Source organism: Equus caballus, chromosome 2 (genome assembly GCF_041296265.1).
Source record: "Equus caballus isolate H_3958 breed thoroughbred chromosome 2, TB-T2T, whole genome shotgun sequence".
Lineage (NCBI taxonomy): Eukaryota > Metazoa > Chordata > Mammalia > Perissodactyla > Equidae > Equus > Equus caballus.
The window spans coordinates 868,521-890,578 of NC_091685.1; the positions used below are offsets into that span (position 1 = coordinate 868,521).

At 49.0% G+C, this 22,058-nt stretch overlaps 1 long non-coding RNA gene across 1 annotated transcript; it reads right to left on the reverse strand.

Annotated features, from left to right (window-relative positions):
- Nucleotides 1–487: 487 nt before the first annotated feature.
- LOC102149254 (uncharacterized) lies at nt 488–15,183 on the reverse strand. The gene is made up of 4 exons (XR_002803890.2): nt 15,004–15,183; nt 4,076–4,200; nt 3,286–3,474; nt 488–2,549 (listed from the first exon to the last, which is right to left on the reverse strand). It is a non-coding gene; the product is annotated as an uncharacterized lncRNA (long non-coding RNA).
- Nucleotides 15,184–22,058: the final 6,875 nt, after the last annotated feature.

Sequence of the window (22,058 nt, forward strand, 5' to 3'; positions counted from 1 at the left end):
TTTGTGCCCAGGTCTTCTGTAACGCTGGCTCTTAGGATGCTCCCTCTTGGAAACCAGCCCCAGGGCTATGAGAATTCCATGCCCCCTGGAAAGGCCATTTTAGGTGTTCCAATCGACAGGCCCCGATGAGCTCCCGGCCGACGTCAACTGCCAGCTCTAGGAGGGCACCCTCTCGGACATCCAGTGCAACTGAACCTTCAGAGGACTCCAGCCCCAGCTGGGCTCTGCCCACAGCCACACGGCAGAACTGCCTGGCAGAGCCCAGAGACTCAGGAAGTTGCTTTTTCAAGGTACTAACTTTAGAGGAGGTTGGGTAGGCAGCAATAGGTAACTGAAACACACATCATTTAATTTACAGTGAAATTTGTCATTTTAGCTCCATTTTATGGAAAGGATGCCTAAAGATCAGAGAGGTTAGGTTAATTGTCTAAGGTCACAGAATGTGGCAAAGCTATATTCAGAAATTAAATCTACTTTACTTCAAGTCTTGCATTTTAACCTTTATTACTAAAGGATCTTTTTTGTTTTAGTCATTTATTTAGCAAAACCATCAAGTTGAGGTAGACAACTGACCTTAGATACTGCTACATATAATAAGATTTTGGGTAAATTATAAAATAATTACTGTAACTTTCCTTTATTGGGTATTAATTATCTACCAGATTTTAATGATATTTAGTTATGGCGCATAAAGCTAGGATTACGCTTCCCACATTTTGGTGCTATTTTGGCCAAATTGCTGGTCCAAGCTTCTCTGAAATATCTACACATTCATCAAAGTGCAAGCTCTCTTCGTCTCTCCCCAGCTTTCTCAGCCCCGTCCCCAACTTTGCAGACGCCTCTGCCACCCGCCACCTCCACGGCGCCTGTGCCCTGAGCCCCGAGAACTCGGCCCTTTATTCAAAGCTCATCAGCAAATGATAATTGAGCACTGACTCTGGGGAGGCACTGTGCTCGCTACCGGTGACTTGGAATCTGGGATTCAGACTACAGTCATATAGACAGACAAATAAGTGCACAGCTGTACCCCACAGCCACGGGAGGCCTTTGTGAGTCCTCTCACTCCTTTCCACTCACATTCAGCCTCCACTTCCCCAGCCCTGAGCCGCTGCTCCAGCTCTCGGCCCCGCCCTCGCTGGGGCTGGCTCTCCCGCCTTCTCCTCGCAGGCCTCCTTGCACTTTCATTCCCTCTGTGCGCAGACTCAGCGATGGCCGCACAGGTGTCTGCTGTCCTCTGTATCTCTCCCTTTAACTGAGTTCCTTCAAAGCAGGATCGGCTTTTTCCATTTTGTTTTCCTTGCCTTTTTAAAATAATATATCAAATTTATAACACTTAATGAGCATCAGTAAAAACAATGAAAGTGAACGCATATGAACATTTCAAATCAGGTGTCACCCCCAGCACTCAATTCACTTCCGCACTTTTCTTTGGTTGTTCAGTTTGGAACACCTGAGCCGCTCACATGAGCAGTTGCAAGACAGTTTTTAAAGAGCCAGCTTTTGCAAGCTTGGGGGCGTGGGGTTCACAGAGGGGCCAGGCCGGTTCTCATTCAGAACGTCACGCACAGACTGCAAACCGGCAGCACGTGCAGTCATTGGGTAACAATCGGGCTGTCACAGATAGGCACACGCTAAGTGTAGGTTGTGCTTTGTGCTGAAGAGGCTGGAAGGAGGGCGATGCTTCCGAGAGTAACTGGGGCTCAGAGAGCAGGGGGCACTTTAGAGAGGGGCTCAGGAGAGCTTCTTTGAAGAGGCGAGGTTTGAGGAGATAATTGAAGAATGAGAATAACCCAGGATGCAAAGGGCTGAAGGAAGAATATCCTGGACAGGCGAGAGTAAGTGCAAAGGCCTCGGAGCGGGACAAAGCCTAGTTCACTCTGCACCGGCCTCGTAGGCAACCGTGTCAGGGTCTTCACACAAATGCCCTCAGGACCTCTTCTACATGCCTGACCTCTTCTCTCAAACTCGCGTCATTGAGCAACCTGCGGAGGTCCTGCGCCCGCTTTATGGCTGAGGAGCAGAATGGGGACGTGACTGTCACACACGGCTGGATGTTGACAGGCCATAATGAGGTCCCGGCAACACTCGGGCTTGGAGTGCAAGGGTCCTAACCACAACATCACACCACTCCACAGCCAGGAGTTAGAGTCATTCCTAAAAGCGAACCTTCTCCCACCAGAAACCAGGACTCTGTGCCAGGGCGGGATTTATGACCTAGTAACTGAGGACAGAAATAATTGGTCACATTAGTGCCTGGCAACCCCAGGCCGGCTCCGCTGTGGAGGGGCAGCCTGCATTGAAAGGGCTGAGGCAAGTTTACTGTTCTCAGCTCAGGTACTCTCCTGTGGCCAACACAGCCCTAATGAGCTCTGCATATTCAAGACACGAGTAATTGATGGTCCAATTTAAGGTGTGCATGGGCCACATTTCTTTCCAGGCTCTGGAGGAAAAACACCAGCTGAGGAAGAATGAAGAGCTGCCTGTTCTAAGTTATTTTCCTTCTGTGGTCATTCGATCCCCAGGAAGACGGCGTCTGCCCCATCGAGTGCCTGGAGAAAGGAGGCAATTACCCAGAGAAGTCAAGCAAAAAGGGAAGGACAAATGAAAATCCCGCCCCAGGGAGGAGGTCCCGGGCTCCACGCTGGAGTGGATACGACCCTCAGCACACCCTGCCTCGCACAGAAGCTTGAGTTAAGGCTTGGACTTTGGGGTCAGAAAGATCTGGATTTGAAAACTAATTCAAATGCCTTTTATATTTGTGGCCTAGGCAAGATTTAACTTCTCTGTGCCTCAGTTTACTCATTTGCTAAGGGGGCATTAAGAGCATAGACTTTAGGGTGATCGCACCTGGATTTCAAGCCCAGCTCTGCCACTGACAGTGTCATAAAGGGCAGGTTACCAACCTCCAGTGTTAGGAGGAAGTGACTAAAGGGTTACCTTGGGGACTGTGGGGAGGACCAGCTGAGGTGACACATAGAATACATGTGCTCAGTGCTTTGGAAAGTCATTGTTAACTTGTTACACACCGCCCCTAAGCCTATGACAGTGGCTCTCAAAGTGTGGTCCCCGGACAAGCAGCAGTAGCCTCACCTGGGAACGTGTCAGAAATGCAAATTCTCGGGCCCCACCCCAGACCCACTGAATCAGAAACTTTGGGGGTGGGCCCAGCCCTCTGGGCTTTAACAAGCCTCCAGAAGATTCTGGTGCATGCTGAAGCCAGAGGGAGACTGACTGTGGTTTGACAGGGAGAACAGCTTTCAGCAATAATCTGAACTGTCCACTTACCTTATGAGGTAGTGAGCTCCCTGCCACTGAGGATGTGTGAGCACAAGCTGGGTGAGCACCTGTCGGGATGTCACAGGAGGAGGAGTAGGTCCTTGCCTCGCTGCGATGCTGTGGCTCCGAGCGGCAGTCAGCGGCACTCCTCTCTTGGGTTTAGCCTTCGACGTTGGTGCAGAAGCTGGAAGTGTTTCACTTACACAGAAAAGAGACTGAGGTGAGCTCCTTGGTTTGGGGAAAAGAGAATGCCCTTTACTGTGGCTGCAAGGAGCAACATCGGGACCTTCTCTGATCCTCTTAGCTGTAAGGGACCTCTCTTTCTTCTGCACTCTCGTATCACGTTACACTGACACTGCTCCGGAGCCCCGTGCCCCGGCATCATAGCCGTTTATGGCTTATTCTGTTAGAGAAGCAGCAAGACACGTGTGGGGTGGCTGAAGCCCTGTCAGATGGTGAGCAATTCTCCTACCCTCTCTGGTCTCAGTCTCATTTATGTAAAGGAGTCAATAAGGGATTCCTTCCTGAAGCTTGAAGGATTCAAGGAGCCTGAAATCTGGTGCATCGTAGCCTGGACTCCTCTTTAATCCCCTACAAACTGTAAAACGTCTTTGGGGAGAATGCATTTCTGATTCGTCAAGATGTCCTTTCTGCTGCTCTCCACTAATCTCTGCCCCTGCCTTCCCACCTGAAAGACGGATATTCGATATGCAGCACATAATAAGGGCTTAAATATTTATTCAAAAAGATGAAAGGAAAAGAAATGAGAGCGCGAGAACAATTTAGTAAATGAATGTACTTCCTCATTAGCTGCCAGATATCCGAGGGGCTCTGTCTCTGGGGCATCTCCTGGGCCCGGGGGGCTGGGCTACACACGGGCCTTCCCGCTGGAAGAACAACCCACAATACGCAGTGCGAAGAGACCTACGAGAGAGGAGGGGGAGCAGGGAAGGCTGAGCCGGTCTCTCTGTAGGCAACTTGCTGCAGTGTCCTGGTGATTTGGGTGGTTGTTTACTGTGGGGAGAACTGGCCTCGGGTTCGTACGCACTCATCTCTTTCTTTTTTTTTTTTTTTTTGAGGAAGATTAGCTCTCAGCTAACTACTGCCAGTCCTCCTCTTTTTTGCTGAGGAAGCCTGGCCCTGAGCTAATAGTGTGCCCATCTTCCTCTACTTTATACGTGGGATGCCTGCCACAGCATGGCGTGCCAAGCGGTGCCATGTCCGCACCCGGGATCCGAACCGGCGAACCCCGTGAGGCTAAGTGGAAAGTGCGAATTTAACCGCTGTGCCACCCGGCCGGCCCCTCATCTCCGTCTTGAACCCCTTTGATGGAAGCAGAATGTTCCAAGTGTAGATTCTAGAAGACTTAGAAGCGGGTCTAAGCTCCACGTGTTGAGCTTTCTCCACAGTAGGGGGCAGGCCAAGGAGCGGTTTTGAAGCTTTTAAAGGCTCACTGGCCCTTCAAAAAATGGCTCAGCTGGACATATGGTTTTTGAAACTTTTCAAAAAGCCTTGTGGGCTTATTTTTAGAGCAAACCTTAACCTTGTAAAACTTCTTAAAGGAGCCACGGAGGGCCCGATCGTTTGAGCCCCTTAAAGCCCCAGGCAGCTGGAAACTCCCAGAAGTTTCCAGCATAGACTTTCCTTGTGCTTGATGTTTGTACCAGGCTGCCCCTTAAAAGGGTGTGTCCTGGGAGCCAGAAGACCTGGGCCATCGGCAAGCTGCTTAAGGAGGCAGTTTGCTTGCCTAGAATCACAGACTCACAGAATCTCAGACTCTCCTGATGGAAAGGAAACTTAAAAGTCACCGAGTCAACCCTGACTTGATGCCAGAACCTGCACTGAGGCACACTTACAAAGAGGTGCTCCGCCAGCCCTGCACCTCCAGCTCCGAGAAGGGCATTGTCTGGGCGCTCCTTCATTCAATGCATTTGTCACTGAGTGCCCACTGTGTGCTCGGCACCGAGCAACGTGCTAGGGATACAATGGTGAACATAAAAACAGGCGCCATCTCAATATGGACTGAGCATTAGTGGGGAAGACAGACATAGCTCAGTGATCGCACCATACATAATTGCAAATGAAAAAGTATCATTCAAGAATTCAAAGGTTCATAAAAGCCTCTGAGTGGACCTGATCTGGTCTGGGACATCAGGGATGGTTTGGTGAAGAGGCGACCTTTGAACCAGGATCTGAAGGATAAGGGAACGGACGTTAGCAAGGCAAGAGGAGGTTATGGGAAGGCACAGAGGGCCGAGAGAGCATCTCTGCAGAGGCCTTCAGGTAGAGGGAGTGTGAGGAAATGGAAGCAGTCCAGGTATGTGGCTAAAACGGGGAAGACCTGGCTTGAGGCTGGAGACACGCAGAGCTGTAGGGCGTGCATGGCCTTGCTGGTCACAGTGAGGACTGTGACCTTTAACCTGAGAGGTGCTGGAAGCCCTCTGACTCATTTTAAGCAGAAGGTAGGCAAGTCACACCAGAGCTGTAAATTCTTTCTCATGTTGCTAAGTGCGGTGGTCTTGAAATACATCCATAATCCTCCTCCCTTCGGAAGGCGAAGCCTCGTTTCCCTCCCTCGAATGCAGGTCAGTCCTATTCTAATTAATGAGCCTGGTGAAGTGCTTCTATGTACTTCTGAGAGGAAGTCATAAAAAGGATAGCTTCCTTGGCACTCCTCTCTCTTGGATTGCTTGCTCTGGGAGAAGTCAGCCACCATGCTGTGAGGACACTCAACCAGCCTATGGAGAGGCCTACATGGAGAGGAACTGAGACTTCCTTCCTACAACCAAATTACCAGCCATGGCGATTAGAAGTGGATCCTCCTTCCCAAGTCAAACCTGTAGATAACTGGAGACCCGGCTGATACCTTGACCGTAACCTCATGAGAAACCCCAAGCCAGAACCACTCAGCTGAGCCACTCTTGAATTCCTGAGCTGCAGAAGCCGGGTGATAATAAAGGCTTATTGCTGTTTCACATTATTGGCTTTGGGTAACGTGTGAAGCAGCGATGGGCATCCGACGTGATGAGGCATCTCCAGGTGCGGGGAAGAAAGCTGAAACTTTGGGGTCAGAGAGACTCGTGTTGCAATCCAACCCTCCAACTCCTGCTTGTTGGGCTGAAGCCATGTTCTTTACCTCCTGGAGCTCCCATTTTCTATCTGTAACATGAGATGATGCCTGCAGAACCCCAAGATACAGCACCACACCACCCTTCTCAGTTTCCTTGCCTTCTCACTCTTCATAGCCAATTGAGACATGCCGTTCTCAGAGCAGAGAAGCTAAAAAAGGTTACGTTGTCAAGAGGCACTGAAGAGTATGGGTATCTCCATCCTCCCACTAAGCGAGGGCTTGACAACTGCTTGTCTGAGGCTGCCTTAGGCCAAGTGGCATTATAAGCGCTACAGATTTTTAAGCCTATTTCCCATGAGTTTGATAAGCCCATCTTTTGCTGTGTAAACAGAATTTATTTATTTGAAATTTCCCTCTTCATAGGTCCATGTCTTATTTTCTTCACTTGCAGTGCAGTTAGGAAACAGATTTATGATGAGTATTCTAATGAAAGAGATATTTTTATTAAGGTATATTTGACAAACAATATTATATTAGTTTCAAGTGTGCAATACCATGATTCGATATTTATATATATTGCAAAATGATCACCCCAATAAGTCCAGTTAATATCACCATACATAGTTACAGAATTTTTTTTTTGTGATGAGAACTTTTAAAATCCGCTCCCTTAGCAACTTTCAAATATGCAATATAGCATTATTAGCCATAGTTGCCAAACTGTGCGTTACATACCCATGACTAGGGTATTTTGTAACTGGAATTTTGTACCTTTTGATTTCCTCCACCCATTTCACCCACCCCCATCTTCTGGTAATCACCAGTCTGTTCTCTGTATCTATGAGCTTGGTTTTTGTTTGTTTGTTTGTTTTTAGATTCCACATATAACTGAGATCACATGGTATTTGTCTTTCTCTGTCTGACTTATTTCACTTAGCATAATATCCTCAAGGTCCATCCATATTGTCACAAATGGCAAGACTTCATTCTTTTTTATGGCTGAACGATGTTCCACTATATATATATATGTAACACAATTATATATATATATATATTTTGTATATATATGTAAAATATATATATACAAAACATGTTCTTTATCCATTCGCCCATTGGTACACACTTAGGTCATCTCCATATCTCAGCCATTGTAAATAATGCTGCAGTGAACATGGGTGCATGTATCTTTTTGAGTTAATGTTTTCATTTTCTTTGGATAAATACCCAGAAGTAGAATTGCTGGATGACATAGTAGTTCCTTTTTTTTCAGTTTTTGAGGAAGCTCCATACTGCTTTCCATAATGGCTGTGCCAGTTGACATTCCCCCAGCAATGCACGAGTCCACATCCATGCTAGCATTTATTTTCTCTTGTCCTTTTGATAATAGCCATTTTCATGATAGGTGTGAGGTGAAAGCAATTTAAAAGTTAGTTTTTACTGTGTCATGTGCATTGTGGAGACTTTTTAATTAATTTTAAAAACACCACCCTGGGGTACCTACATTTGTGCCGTTTTACGGATGAGGAAACAGATATGAAAGCCAAGAACGTTACTTTGTCACCCAGTATATGTGACCTTGGCTAGTTTTTAAGACTTCTCCTATGTCTTACTTTCCTCATCTGCAAAATGGCGGAAGCTGTACAAAATAAGGCTGTTGTGGAAATTGAAGGAGTTCATATGTGTAAAATACTTAGAACAGTGTCTGACATATTCTGATTATTTCTTGTTGGCTTCTACCATTATTTTTCTTATTAGTTAACCAATGTTTCAAAAATTCAAAGCAAAACTTCTAAGACATTTTGCTCCTCCCGTGGTGTCTCTCTCCTGTAATAATATTTCCCATTTTATCGCATTTTTATGTCCATTTGATTCTTTCAGCAATCCTGTGACTCAGCATCGCTACCTTGATTTTTCAGCTGATCAAACTAAGGCTCAGAACGGCGAGTCTGAATCGCTCAAAGTTCCTTTGGTTGCAAGCAACAGAAACGAACTGAATCTCACTTCACCTAAAGAGAGAAAGTCGTCGTAAGATGCAGCGGTCATTCGGGGAACCCAAGCTCACGTGTGAGCACTGGGCAGTGTCCCAGAAATGACAAGAACCAGGAGAGGGAGGCAGCAGAGGGCTCGGGGAGTGTTGCTTCTCCTTCTCTCCCCTTGTCTCGACTTGGCTGCTGGGCTGCCTCTGTCTTTTTTCTCTGAAGACTGACTTTCTCAGCTGCTCGGTGCAAATAGTTGGAGGAATGGCAGCCTCCCACAGCTTCCAGGTTCACACGTTATCATGCCAACCATAGGAGAGACTGCCCTTCTGCCTCCCTCTCTCTGGATTGCACATTAGCACAGGTAGGACCTGGTTGGACCAGCGTGGGTTAGGGGCCGTCCCTTGGCCCAGTCAAACATGGCCGAGGAGTGGGCTCACAGGGCACAGCATTGCAGCTGGGTGCCAACTCCCACAGATTCCTGTAGGAAGGTCACGGGCAAGTGGAAGACACTCTAGAGGGGCCCGGAGCATGAAGTGAGCGTCCTGTCATGTTCCATGCTGGGTTCTCTTCCAGATCTTCTTCTCCCATGAGGCCAGCACTTTCCCCACAGAGCCTCAGCTGCTTCCCTTCAGGAGACCAGCACCTGCTGGGACTCAGGTTGAGGGAGAGCCGGACACTCCTCCAGCTGTGCTCTTTCCACAGGCGGAGCCGGCTCATACACGAGCAGTGTCCTGAGTTGCATCATTGTATATGTACATATACATAGTTCTTCATTCCTCCTCCTAGTAAGAGAATTCCACATTCCTAACCTTTGCCCTACGACTTGCACTGTTTTCCTGGAGAAGAAGTGTACTTCCCCAGATTAGCACCGTCAGACTCGGGCATGTGACTTGCTCTGGCCATTGGGTCCTAAGTGAGAGTGATTTAGACCAAGTTCAAGCAGAAACATTAAGAGCCATTGCAAATTTCAGCATTGTCTTTTTTCCCCTCTGCCGTAAGAACAGCATGTCCCTTCAGCTCGGATCTTGGAATGAAGAAGACACACAGAGCAGAGCTGCAGCCACCCTGCAGTCACCTCCAACAGTGAGAAATAAACTTTTGAGAACCGACTCGTCTGAGACCCAGTCTTGAGAGCAGGCCATGCTGTGGCAGGCGTCCCACGTATAAAGTGGAGCAAGATGGGCACAGATGTTAGCTCAGGGCCAGTCTTCCTCAGCAAAAAGAGGAGGACTGGCAGTAGGTAGCTCAGGGCTGATCTTCCTCAAAAACAAAAAAACAAAAGAAGGCGGGGAGGAGCAGGGGGCAGTCCCCCGGGGGGATTCCCAGATTTCTTTTTTTGCAACCAGGTAAATGGCTGGACCCTTCACTGGGAGTAGGAATCTTGGAGGAGCTTATTTGTGGGGAATGGTGATGAGTTTGGTTTTGAACCTGGTGAATGGAGGTGCGCGGGGGAGAGGTCCAACAGACAGGAGGAAACAGCAGTTTGAATCTCAGGAAGGAGGTCCAGACAGGACTCACAGGTTGGTGTTCATCTGCCCACGGAGGTACTCAAAGCTTTGAGAGTCAGGGAAAGCCCAGAAAGAATGGGAGTCTCAGAGAGGGAAGAGAATGAAGGTTGAGGCACTCCGCCACTGGAAGGACCCACGGGTGGAGGCGAGCGGAGCAGGACAGGCAGGGGGAATGGAGGTACGCAGGCTACGAGGGGAAGCAAAGTGTCTCAGCCGCTGGCACCAGATTCTTCTTGGAAAAGAAATTGTCTTTTTTTTCTTCTTTCAAAGGCATCAATTTTCCTGAACTTCAAACTAGCCCTGCAAGATATAATTCGGGGAGAGCAAACATATTTATCCCCAACTACCAGGGAGGGAACTAAGACCCAGAAGGATGCGAGCCTTGCCCAGACTTACAAACTTATTTTTTTATTTTTAATTGTGGTTAAACAACCCACATAGCGTAAAAGTTACTGCCTAAACCATTTCTAAGTGGACAGTTCAGTAGGGTTAATTATATTCACATTGCTGTGTAAACAATCTCGAGAATCTTTCATCTTGCAAAACTGAAACTTTGTCTTCATTAAATAAGGCCCCTATATTTTCCCCTCCCCCCGGGCCCTCGTAACCACCTTTCCGCTTTGTTTCTAGGAATTTGACTACTCTAGAAATTTCATGTAAGTGGGATGATACAGTATTTCTCCCTTTGTGACTGGCTTATTTCATTAGCATAATGTCCTCAAGGTTCATCTATGTTGTAGCACGTGTCAGAATTTCTTTCCTTTCCTTCAAGCCTCAATAATATTCCGTGGTATGTGTATACCAAATGCTGCTTATCCATTCATCCATCGGTAGACATTTGGGTGCTTCCACTTCTTGGCATCGGGAACAGTGCTGCTATGAACACGAGTGTGAGAAGCGTGCTTCTGAGGCATGGAGGACAGAAGGTGAATCCTGAGGGCACAGGATGAAGACCACAGGAGGGGTGTCGTCGCTGATCTCTATGAGGAAACGAGGGGAGTTTTGCTCCTTAGAGGGTCAGGGAGAGAAGAGCGGAAGAGGGGCCGAGGAGGAAAGGTGGGGAGAAACAATCCAGTGAGGTGGGCTGGAGTGGGGAGCGCCTGGGGTGAGGGGCCAGGGAGGAATTCTCATCGCTGTCTCATCAAAGAACAGAGACGTCTAGTCTTCTGTATAAAGCAGCTAAAATGGTTGTTTCACTCCATCCTGCCCGCCCTCCCACTCAGCACATTTTGGGAAAATCTCCTACACACACACACACACACACACACACACACACACACACACGGACACACACAAGCTCTGCGGGAGTTGCTTTCTGGAGTAGGGATTAAGATTCCTTCAGTTTGATGTGGTACAGAGAAAGCTAGCAAAGGAGGGCAGAACAAGCCATACACTGTCCTGTGCGGGGAAGGCGGTTGTTCCAGAGTCGCCAGAGGTGGCCCCAAGGGAGCGAGCAGCCTGGGGATTCACAGACAATTGGGAAAGGGCCTGGCCTTCCATCCAACATGGACGAGCGATTTGGGCTTCCAGAGAACACCGCCAGGAGCTTGGAGCCCGTCTTACCTGGATCCGTGCTTCTTAAACTTTCGTGTGCCTAAGAATCGCCTGAGGGCCCTGAGGAAATGCAGACTCTGAATCAGTCGGCCTGCAGCGGGGCCCGCGGCTCTGCATTTCTGTCGCACGCAAGCTCACAGGTGACAGCGACACTGCTGGTGTGTGCACCAACTGTGGGTCAGAGGGCCCCAGATCTCAAAGGGATAGAAAGCTCCTGATGGCATCATTGCACCTCTCTGTCTCTCTCTTGTACGCACACATGCGCGCACACACACACCATCTCCTGGTGTTCCTGAGAAAACAGGGATCTCCTGGATGAGGCCATAACAGGGAAAGCCATCAAGGAGCCACTGCCCCCTTGTTGACCCTTCACCTCAGTCCCTGCTCTGTCCAGCCCAGGAGCGTAGAGGTCACGCCAGGGGACCCTCAGCGGTCCATTCCGCATGCTCTGGCCCAAGGCATTAGAGCATCCGTCTGCAGGGGGCGAACCAAAGACTCTCCACGGTTGGCCTCAGGACCCCTCTCTCAGAGGGAAGGGGGGCGGAGGAAAAGTTTCCGATGGTGTTTGTCTTGAGAAAGGCCCCAGGGAGCCAAGCATGAACTGCGTGCCTGACTGAGAGAGGGCTATGTGGTCCACTCCCTTGTTTTCCACAGATGCTGAAGGAGTCCAAGCCAGAGCTCAGGAAAAATGTTTTCCCGGATATCCACCCCTGCCCCAGAGGCGGTGATGAAGTTGGCAAAGGACAGTCAGGTCAAGTCGGGCTCTGGCAACCTCTTGGAACATAAGAATCCACAGAATCTGAAGGGGAAATGGAGGCTGGAGAGCACCTACCGTGGAAAGAAGAGAGGAAGAGGAGGCCATCGCACGGAGCAGGGACCCCCGGGCGGGCCCTGTTCTGGGAGCCTCTGCTACCTGGGTGGTGAGTGGAACCCCTGCTGCCATCTGGGCATGTGCTTGTTTGCTGGGGGGGTGGCTTCCCACCTCAGAGGGAGCCCAGCTCTCTCAGGAGCACTTGCTGTGGAGAGACTGTCCTCACTTCGCGCTGGAATCAGCCTTTCTCAAGCGTCCGTGCTAAGGGCCTTTGTGATGACGCTGCCCTCGAAGCCACAGCAGGGAGGATGACCCCGTCTCTGCAAGGCCGCTCACAGCCAACAGCGCATCCCGCCGGCTGAGCCGCAGGCCACCGGAGGGAAGCAGGTGCCAGCTTTCTTCCCAGGTTTCAGATAAGCAAGTGAAGGCCTTGAGAAGCTCAAGGAGAGAGGGAAGCTGGGGGAGAGGCTGAGAGCACAGGCTCCAGGTCGGACCATTGGCTGTGCGTCTGTGGACAAGCTCCTTGACCGTCCTAAGCTTGGGTTTCTTCTCCTGTGAGCTGGGCGTAATGACATTACACACTGGAGACGTTTGTGGTGAGGACAAAATGGAAGTGCTTCACCTTCCGTTCATGGGGACTTCTCTTCCACTATTGAGGACAAAGTGGAGAAAAGAGGAGGCTGTCACCCGCCCAAGACCGGGCAGTGGTGGCACCAGATCTAGAACTCCGACATTCTGATGCTAAAGCCAATACTTCTCCCATTGCGTTCAATATCTTGCCTTCCTGGGCCGGTCAGAGCCTGAAACTGTCCAGCAATCCCCACATCGGCAGAGCCTGGCCCTCCCCTCACTGCGTGTGCACAGAGGTGGCCACCACGTGGTGTGGCAGGGCGTCCCTCCCTCCCCTGCCCCCGAAGCCTGAAATTGCGGTGTTACACTTCCTACCTGGGAGTCAGGCTGCCCTTTCCCCTTCAGCCTCTGTTCACATACAAACACCCTAGAGAGGTGGGGGACTGGAAGAGCGCCCACCTGCTAAAAGCCTGTCCTGGTCCCCTCACTCCCCAGAGGCCAACACCTGCTCACTCACAACACCTGAGCAAAGCCATGTCATTCCCACATCACAGGTGAAGAGACAGAAGCCCAGAGAGGTTAAGCATCTTGCCTGGCCACACACAAGCACTAGATGGGAGGAGGATTTGAGCGTGGAATTCTGACTGAGTGCCTGTGCTCCTCGCCTCGAGGACATAGTCCCCGACTGACACTGCTCCTGTCTCCCGAGAGGAGGGGAAGGTGGTCCCGGCGCAGGACAGTGTATGGCTTGTTTTGCCTTCCTTCCCTTGCTCACTCTCTCTTGTCTGTTTCATGTCAACCCAGACGGGAAACTTAATCCCTTCCTCAGCTGCCATCACAAAACTACCTGATTTCATCCGATCCTCCCACCAGTGCTGGGAGAGGGGCACCGGCGCCCTCGGCTTTACAGCTGACGAAGCTCCCAGAGGTTCCCTGACTCGCTGAGAGGACATGGCCGTTAAGTAGGGGCTCGGCCAGCCCCTCCCTCTACACCAGGGCCTCCTAGCTTGCAGGCAGCATCTCACCCCCCAGGGGGCCTTGATCAGATTCTTTTAGGATGTCACAACAGGCCTTGGGGCTGGGCAGGCTGGAATGCAGCCCCTGCAGAAGCAAGCCTCAGTCACCAGGGCGGGGAGGACTTTAGGGAGGAAAGGGAGGTGCTGGGGAGGGTTATCTGACGAAACAGGCGGAGCATGTTTCCAGAGAGTTCGGGATGGTGCAGTCAGGCTGTCAGGCTGGGAATTCCAGCTGTTTTGCAGAGCTAAGTCTGGGTCACTGTGCATCTGTGGAATCCAGCCTCCTGACTATCCAGGTGAGCTAGACGACCCACAGTGGACGGTCCGGAGTAGGCAGGAGTGTCCCATTGACAGGAGGAGGCCCCAGGGAGACCCCGGAGAGGTGGAATCTCACAGGGTTAGGAGAGGACTTCTGAGGCCACACCGCCTGGGTTCTCCCCCAGGTCTTCCATTTACTAGCTATGTGACCTTGGCCAAGTTACTTTAATCCTCTGTGTCTCATGTCCCTCGTCTAGGATACTAATAGAGTCTAACTCACAAACTTCCTGTGAAGATTAACTAAATGAGAAAGAGAAAAGCCACCTGACGCCCGTGAACTGGCCTAGCCCTACAAGCAAGGCCTCAGGGTCGTTAGTGCTGGCCGGGCTCTGCGGAGAGGCCATGGTGCTCTCCTGCTGAACATCAGTAGTCTCAGAAATGAGGTCATTCTATAATTTTTTCTAAGTATGCACAAAAACAGGGTCACCGTGAAAATCACAAGAATACCAAACATTCCCCTTTCCCAGCCAACTTGAGGGACTGCTGCCTCCTTACTAATTACCTCTTTAGCCTCTTTCTATTCCCCCCTTTCTAGATAAGATTCATTAAGATATCCAATCAGAACTGCCCTTGGGGGCTGGCCCCGTGACCGAGTGGTGAAGTTCGTGCGCTCTGCTTTGGCAGCTCAGGTTTTCCCCGATTGGGATCCTCAGCGTGGACATGGCACCACTCGTCAGGCCATGCTGAGGCTGTGTCCCACATGGCACAACCAGAGGGACCTACAACTAGAAGATGCAACTACTTAGTGGAGGGCTTTGGGGAGAAGAAGAAGGAAAAAAAAAAAGAAGATGATTGGCAACAGATGTTAGCTCAGGACCAATCTTTAAAAGAAATCGTCCTTGCTTCATGATAGCGCCCAATACAGAGCAAACCCCTGCCGCCTTGGACTCCTCCTCATCACCTGACTCCAGTGCACATCCTCTCAGTCCTTCGAACACCTCTCGTGGAACCCCCGTGGCTCTCTGTAACGTGCGTGCTCGCTCATGGCAACGAATCAATCAACCGGATGTTCACCTCCAGGTGTGCTCCTGGTGGTCTGTGGCTGGAGAGTATGGCCACTAGTCAATGAATGGAAGCACATGGAACGTTCCTGGCACAGAGGAAGCACCACGTCAGTGATGCCATCATAATTACTGGGCAGGTTCCCAAGGCAGCCTCAGGGACGGGGTGATGGGAAAGGCAAGGCTACCAGACGGGGGCCAAGAGGAATAGTGAATGCATAGCAAGGAGACTTCAACTTAAGTCCCAACCTACCATTGAAAATAGGAACTAATATTTTATTGCACACCTCAAAAGTGTTAGACATGGAGCTGAGCCTTCGACATGGAGGATCTCACCTATTTACTGTGGTACCGTAGGCAAGAAGCTTAATCTCTCTCAGCCTCAGTTTCTCCACCTATAAAAAATGGAAAAATAAAATACACTCAAGTTTGTCATGAGGCTCCAACAAGAGCATGAGCGTGCTATAGGCCACGAATTTTATTAAAATGTGACTTCAATAGAGGAAGCCTAGGTCATAGTCATAGGGCTGTTGGTTATTCCCACTTGAACCGAAGGTGGGCGAAGCACGGAGCTGGGGTGATTTAAAGCAAGTTTCCTTGAATTTCTGCGTTATTTACCCTATCCAGATGAGGCTGAGACTGGACCTTGGAACCATGCTGCCCTACAAGAATGGGGAAGTCGTCTGTCAGGAACGCCTTGGTTGGCCTCAAGTTTCCCTGTAGCTCCTTTTCCAGGGAGACCGAGAATGACGCAAAGCTTTTGGCTCTGTGTCACTTATTAACAGGAGCATGACACTTATTTGAGACCTAGTTTCTCAAACAGGGAATAAAGTTAATTCTTTCCCCTATATTTGTGGTGAGGATCAAATGAAAAGGTGTCTATGAGAGCGTGTTGTAGTCTATGAGGGGCATCAGCATTCCCTCCAAGGCTGCCTGCCCCAGCGTGGTCTCCCACTTGGGGACCTGACTGCTCTGACGGCTGAGCTGTTGGCCAAGGTGCATGTTCTTGCATCTCTGTGAAATGACCCCCTCCTGTAAAGCCACGTGCATTAAGGAGGTGCAAGGAGCCTCCACACCGGCTTACGTCAGTCAGCTTTCTTTCTCTCTTTCCTGACAGTCTGGTTAGTGCGGGGTGGGGCGGGGGTGCTCTGCTCCACCAGCCACCCCAGCTTGCTTCCAGCTTGTTTCTGCACCATCCCTAGAGTGTCCACTTCACCTCTGGTTGAGGCTGGGCTACTGTCTCGTCAGATTTCCAGCCTGCGGGGAGGATGAAAAGCAAGTCCTGTATAAGAGGTTCCTCTTTAGGAGGTTCCAGGCATCATTTGCCCTCAGTCAGAGCCCCACACTTCAAGGAAGGATGAAAAATGCAGTCTCTGGCTGGGTGACCATGTGCCCGGCTTCAGTTTGGGAGTTTATCATCCTAAGTTCAAGATTAGAACTAGCAAAGCGAGAGAAGCATCAGGGAAATGGATACTGAGCAAGCTGCCCATTGGGCCACTGAGCTGAGCCTGGCTTTGTGTTGGGGAAGTACCTGGATGAAAAGCAGACAGACGGTTTATTCAGATGTTTGACTTACCCAATGCCAAAAATCCAGTGTTGGGAAATACCCCAGTGAATCTTCACATTTTTTAGTTTCCCTCTAGATCTTGTCACTGGGCAGACAGAGCCTCAGCCATGTGACTCATTACGTGAACACTCACATATACCTGCACACGTCCAGGCAGGTGAGTGTGTGCGCGTGAACGTACGTGTACAAACCTACACATGTCTGCAATATAGACCCACACTTGCCTAGATCCTACTCCTGTCCTAGAGGAGTGTCAGTCGTATCTAGTTCCCTCCCTCTTTTCAGTAGGATCATGGCACTGCTGGGAAAAATAAAGTCTTAGGATCCAGAGATCAAGGTTCAGAAGCAGCCTGTCACTGACGCACATCGTAACTCTGGGCAAGCTGCTCGATTTCTCTTGACTTCTGTTTCCATGTTTGTAACATGAGTACAATATCATCTATCTTGAAATATTATTTTGAAGTTAAATAAATGCCATACTCGTTTGCCTAACATAATGCTCTAGGTACAGTTGGTACATAGTAAATATTAAGTGTTATTTTCTTATTATTAGGCCACGGAGGCCTAGTGCAAATTAATGGCAGACCAGGGATTTCCCATCCCCTTCCCGAACATAAAGCAAGAGCCTTTTTAAACTTGTACTGCTCTCTGGTACACTTATTATTTCTTTTAAAAAACTTGTTACGACCTTTTTTAAAGGGAAATTGTTTATTGAAGTATAACATACAGAAAAGTGCATAAATCCTAAATGTATAACTCACTGACTTTTCCAAATGGGAATCTGTCCATGTTATCAGCACCCAGATCAAGAACCGGAACATTACCAGCATCCCAGAAGCCCCCGCGTTACCGTCTCTGAGAGTAACTACTCTGTTACATTATGGATTTATTTTGCCTTTTTCTACTTTATGGAAATAGAATCACACCTAGCTATTCGCATGTCTGGCTTTCTCACTGTGTGTAATGTTTGAGACATTGCCCCATGTTGTGTGTAGTTGTGGCTTGCTTGAGCACTCTCATTGTTGTGCAGTGTTTCAGCGATTATACTATAATTTACTGACCCGCTCTGCTGTTGACAGGCACCTGAGCGGTCCTGGGTTTTGCCTATTACCAATAATGCTGCTGCAAACTCTTGCACGTGTCTTTGGTGAAGGCGTTTCTTGGTTGAGTCCATATCTGTGAGTGGAATTTCTGAGTGTTAGGATTTGCACGTGTTCCCATTTTGTAGGTTCCATTATGCAGTTTGACAAAGTGGTTCAAGTGTTCTCTGCTTTAACTGGTAGGAACTGGAAAGGCTGGGATAGTTGCATCTGCTCCCAGCCTCTCTCCCGGGACCAATCCCAGAACTGTGCTCTTGCTCTCTGGGAGTAAGGGATCCGCAGCTCCCGGGTCCCCAGAGTGTTAGTTGCCTGTTGCTATGCAACACGTCCCCTGCAAACGTGTGACCTGGAAGCAAAGCACACATTTATCATCTCGCCCAGTTTCTGCGAGGCAGGAGTTGGGAAGTGACTTGGCTGGTGGTTTGAGCTTAAAATGAAAAATTAACGAGATTGAATCAGGTATGGGTCCGGGCTACAGTCAGCTGAAGAGCTGACTGGGCTTGGAGGACTCACTTTCGGGGCGGTTCTCCCATGTAACTGGCAAGTTGGTGCTGGCTTTTGTCAGGAAGCCTCAGTTTTTCTCCAGGTGAGTCTATCCACAGGGCTGCTCGAGTGTCCTCACGACATGGCAGCTGGCTCCCGCCAGCGTGGGCAATCCAGAGCCCAAGGCAGAAGCAGCAACGTGTGCTGTTACCTCGTCTTGGGCATGACACACAGTCACTTTCTCAATATTTTATTAATCACCCACGTCATCCTATTCAATACAAGAGAGCACCACAAAGGGCATGAACTTCAGAAAGCGAGGGTCATTAAAGGTCATCTCGGAGGCTGGCTACCAGATCATTAAGTCTGCCACCAAATAAAAACGTTTTTCTGTGGCAATGAGGGGCCTAAGTGATTAGCACAGGGAACAGGTAAATTTTGATCAACAAGGAGAGGGAAAGAAGAGAGAAAATATAGAGCAAGTCAAGCTGGGGGAGAGAGGCAGGCCTGAATCCCGGGGCCAAGAGGCAGCGGCAGCATTTCAAGTACCTGAGAGGGCATGAATGAAAAAAGTGTGTGTTTGGGGCTGGGTGGGGCTGGGGTAGGGGCAACTGCGTGTAGGGGGCCAGAAACATTTTCTTTTGTTTACTAATTAGATCTTGTTTTGGGACCATGAAGACTCAACTCTGGCATTGTTTGCATAAAAGCAGTAGCGCAAATTGAGCGTTCTGGATTTTTCTCACAGGTTATTCAATCACCATCTCTCCGTCCATGCTTCCTTCTCTTACTAAACATCCAGCCATTGCCAGGTTTTATTCTAGAGGGTGACGGGGGATGCAGAAATGAGCAAACACATTAATGTGACCTAGGGGTAGGGGAGAGGGAAGTAATATTTATTGTGTGCCTACTGTGTTCCAGGACTTTCATATGTACTGTCTTAAATAGTTCTCACAACTACTCCGGATGTTGGGCATTATGGTTGCCACTTTGCAGACAAACTGAGACTTAAGAGTTTAACTGATTTACTCAGAGTTGGAACTGAAAAGCGGTGAGCTACAGATAAAAACGGCGCAAAGTAGAAAGTGATTAAGTGCCAAAGAAAGGTACACACAGTACAATGGTGGTTCAGAGAATAGAGTGAGTTTTTTGGCCTGAGGAGGTAAGAGAGGGCTTCATGGAAGAGGCGGCATGTCAGCTGGATCTTCACAGATGAATAGGAGACGATGAGAAAAGGTCACATGTCAGGAGTAAAGAATATCATACACAAAGCCATGAAGGTAGGAATAAATATTAATAATGATAATACACACAGAGACATACACAAATAATGTGGCTAGAGAAATGTGCATAAAGGAAAGAACTGGCTGATAGAGGTAAACAAAATGGGTTTGGGCCACACAGATATTAGACCTCATAGTTCTTTAATGCAACAGGAAGCCAGAGAAGGCTAGATCATCATTTGTACAACTGAGTATGAACTCCTTTCAGACTGCTTGGATAACATCTTCTTTAAGGTTTATTAACAATTAAATTATGAGTGCACCTTCACATGCAGCAAAAAACGTAGATTGACAAACTATATAAGATTATGCAAATCAATGAATAAAAATGAGAAATGCCGTCAGTCAGTAGTGATGGCAGTAAACGTACTGAACGTGCTGATGGTGAGGTCTGCTGGTTAAACAGGGGAGGAGAAGTCCTGGGAAAGACTACAGGCTGTTAATTCCCAGAAAATCCAAGAATCCAAAGCGGGGAGTGGCCTGATTATTTACTCTAACTTTGCAGGTTCCATTTGAGAAAACTGAGGCCAGGAGGTAAGAGTGACTTTTTCTTCTAGAACGGAGATCCTTCTAATACACGTCACCCTTGTGAGGGAACAGGATGCAACCCCTGACCTGGAGACAGCCGTGCGACTAGAGAGTGCTGTGAAAACCACTAGGTGTAAAATATGGCTGTTAGGAGTTGAACTGTCTTCCCCAGATTTATAATTTGAAATCTTAACTTATAATACCTCAAGATGTGGCCTTGTAGGGAAATAGGCTTTATCTGGAAAGAGGAGGTCATGTTAGAGTAGACCGAATCCAATATGACTGGTGTCCTTATTAAAGGGGAAATTTAGATACTCACAGAGCTGTATGAACACGAAGGCAGAGGTTGGGGCAATGTGCCTACGGACAAGGAATACCCAAAATTGCGGGCAAACCACTAGAAGCTAAGGGGGAGGCATGGAACAGACTCTCCCTCAAGGCTCTCCGAAGGAACCAACCCTGTGACACCTTGCTCTTGGACTTCTAGCCTCCAGAACGGTAAGACAATACATTTCTGTTGTTTAAGTCACCCATTTTGTGGTACTTTGTTATGGCAGCCCCAAGACACCAATACAATCACTAAGGAAAGAACGGTTGGGGGGGAGGCCACAGGAAGTAGTTGGTGTGAAGGAAGGAACAATGCATTAAGGAAATGAGAAAGCCAAGCATCAATTCTCTCAAACACTGAGTTCGAGAGGCACCTCGCTTGACCCTGGAGCAGATACGTGAAGCATTGGAATAAGACTCTCCTTGCCTTTGAGAAGCTCCAGCGTGGTCTAGTGAGACTCATAAGAGAAGCAAATGCTATGGGGCCCCAAAGGAATGAGACAGCACAGATTTGGATGCAGAAGGTGACATCTGAGCCAGGCTTTGAAGGATGAGTGTGTGTGCTTGCTGGTTGCTGAAGCTGATTACTTCTGCCACTGGAAAGAGCCTCCTAAACTCTCCTATCAAAGAGACAAAATCACAGACTTGCTAAGTTTCTTCAATCCAGCATTTCAAACAGACTCAACCACCCAGGCCGCTTGTCTCAATCCCCTGCCTTAGTTGACCAGTCATTCGTAGGAAAACCAGGAACATAGATGCTAACCTTTGGCTGCTCGGGCCCGAGTTCCCTTGAGCTTCAGGCTCATGCAGGAACTGGCTTCAGAAATTCACCCCAGTGGGGGTCTTCCTATCCTGGCTGCCCAGACCCCTCTGCAGTGCTGAAAAGTCAGACTGTGTCATTCACGTATAAAAACAACAACAAAAATAACCTTTTCTTTCCAAATATCCCATGCATGGGGAAGCCGAGCTTTCAGCAGGTCATTGCTATGTTGACGTTTTGAAGAACTGTGCTTCCAGACCCTGAAACAGGAGCCAGGTCTGCTGGCCTTGGCCTTGAGATCTCTTGGCTCTCTTGTATTAAGGACCCTCAGGCTCTCAAATTTGAGCTCCCGGCAGCCACTGCTCTGAGTAATGCTGTCAGGGAACACAGCAAAGAGCAGAGCCAACTGCAGGTGGAGCCACATCTGCTTCTGTGGAATGATGTCAAGTGTGCTGGGGGAAGGAGAGGGGCGTCTCCTGACTCTAATTCCCTCGCCATGAGTCCGCGTCACTCTCTGAAATTCCATTAAGGTGAAGGAATCTATTCCTTTAGGTTTACGAGGGAGAACAACGGGGTGGGAGAGAGCCTGTGCACAGACCAGCAGTGTTTGCTTGGCTGATGACTTCGGGAAGCCTTTAGGCAGGGCCTGCAGGGTCATTTGCCCCAGGCCCTGGGCTCCCTTAGAGGACTGCATCAGGTCCCATTTGCTGTAGTTGGTACCTGCCTGGCCCATCAAGCCTTCTGTTTTTGTAAGCCTTGCTCAACTCATCCATGTGTATGGTTTTGACCACCACCTGGGTGGAAATTTTTCAAAACTTCTATCTCCAGTTCACGCTTTTCTTTTCGAGCTTCTGGCTCTTCTGTCTGAGTGCCTCATCTTCAGCTAACTCACCGTCTTTCCTCATCAAAC